The sequence below is a fragment of the Calidris pugnax genome, unplaced genomic scaffold (genome assembly GCF_001431845.1).
Source record: "Calidris pugnax isolate Ruff unplaced genomic scaffold, ASM143184v1 scaffold42, whole genome shotgun sequence".
Lineage (NCBI taxonomy): Eukaryota > Metazoa > Chordata > Aves > Charadriiformes > Scolopacidae > Calidris > Calidris pugnax.
In genome coordinates, this window is record NW_015090920.1 from 4,869,269 (window position 1) to 4,871,028 (window position 1,760).

At 59.0% G+C, this 1,760-nt stretch overlaps 1 protein-coding gene across 2 annotated transcripts in view; it reads right to left on the reverse strand.

Annotated features, from left to right (window-relative positions):
- Positions 1 to 1,760, reverse strand: part of SMAD1 (SMAD family member 1) — a 54,408-nt gene that overhangs the window by 50,115 nt on the left and 2,533 nt on the right. Inside the window, exon 1 of one of the 2 annotated variants that reach the window (XM_014950080.1) lies at positions 1,435 to 1,676. The exons of the other annotated variant lie outside the window; for it this stretch is intronic. The gene's annotated coding sequence lies outside the window, so the exon portion shown is untranslated. Of the gene's footprint in view, positions 1 to 1,434; positions 1,677 to 1,760 lie in introns of those variants that run through there. 2 annotated transcript variants of the gene reach the window in all.

Sequence of the window (1,760 nt, forward strand, 5' to 3'; positions counted from 1 at the left end):
CCCCCCCCCCCAGGTAGGGTGCGTGCAGACCTCATCCCTCACTGCCCGACTCCTCATTTGGGCAAGTTAAACCCATTAAAGCACGACCAGGCTTCTTGTGCAATCGGATACACAGGGAATGAGGTCTCACCCCCACGGCCTTCTTGAAATTAATTTGAACTCTGCTCGAATCTGGCTGGACTGGAGGGACGGGAGGTCTCTCTTCCCCCACCACCTCGGCAGGAGGCCTCACCGGCCAGAGATGAGCAGTAGCACGAGCTGGACTGAACCTGAAACTGATAATATTTAACATACACTTTGGATTTTACCCGGTCCCCATTCCTGGAAGGAGGTATGAAGTAACAAGCACAACGTGTTTCACCATGGCAAAGTCTTACGATACACCTATAGCGGCATAATGACATCTCTGTCCTTACGCCAGTGGATTTGCATGTGTATGGGAAGTTCTAGGTATGGTATTAACCTCATTTTAAAGCCCAGCAAAACTGAGGCCCAGAGAATCACAGAATCACATGGGGTTAGAAGGGACCTCTAGGAGACCATCTAGTCCAACCCCCCTGCCAAAGCAGGTCCACCCAGAGCGGGTCCCACAGGAACATGTCCAGGTGGGTTTGAATGTCTCCAGAGAAGGAGACTCCACCACCTCCCTGGGCAGCCTCTGCCAGGGCTCTGCCACCCTCATAGGAAAGAAGTTCTTCCTCATGTTTAGGTGGAACTTCTTATATTTAAGTTTGTGCCCATTTCCTCTTGTCCTGTCCCTGGGCACCACTGAAAAAAGACCAGCCCCATCCTCTTGACACCCTACTTTAAGTATTTATAAGCATTGATCAGATTCCCTCTCAGCCTTCTCTTCTCCAGACTAAGAAGACCCAAGTCCCTCAGCCTTTCCTCCTAAGAGGGATGCTCCAGGCCCCTCATCATCTTTGTAGCCCTCTGCTGTACCCTCTCCAGCAGTTGCCTGTTCCTTGAACTGGAGAGCCCAGAACTGGACACGGAGCTCTGGATGGGGCCTCACCAGGGCAGAGTGGAGGGGGAGGATGATCTCTCTCAACCTGCTGGTCACACTCTTCTGATGCCATTGGCTGCCTTGGCCACAAGGGCACATTGTCGGCTCATGTTAAGCCCTGGGAGCTTTACCAGAGTATTCCTACACTTCCCCGCCTGCCCACCCAGCTGCATTACCAGTCTGAAGACACAGAACCAGAACGGCTTGCCCAGGGTCACAGAAGGAGCATAACAGCAGCAGTAAAGCCGAGCCGGGAAACGGCCCCGGGGCTGCCGGAGGGACGCCATCATGCCGGGGAGGAAGGAGAGCGAAGCCGCGGTACCCCCGCACCCCGCCCCGGGGACCACCCCGGTGGGGGGGGTGAGGGGGGGATCTGAGGAAGGAGGAGGAGGAGGAGGGGGAGAGGCGAAGGGACGCGAAGTTGTTACCGGCTGCTGGGCGGGCGGTGAGGCGGGGAAGGAGCTGAGGGGGGGTGTGTGTGGAGGGGTGAGGGGGGTGCTCCGCGCCCGCGCTGGCCTCTCCGCGCCTGGATCGATCCGCTCGCCGTCCGGCTGGCGTCAGGCAGTCGGAGCCGCTCGGCTAAGCTCGGCTGGGCTCGGCCCCGCTCGGCTCGGCTCGGCTCGGCCCCGTTCGCCGCACACACACACACACACACGCACGCAAACCGGGCCCGCCAAGGGATCCTCGCCAAATTACCGCCCACCGGCGGAGCCCCGCCAGCAGCGCTGCGGCCAGCCCCCCGGGGGCGGGAGAG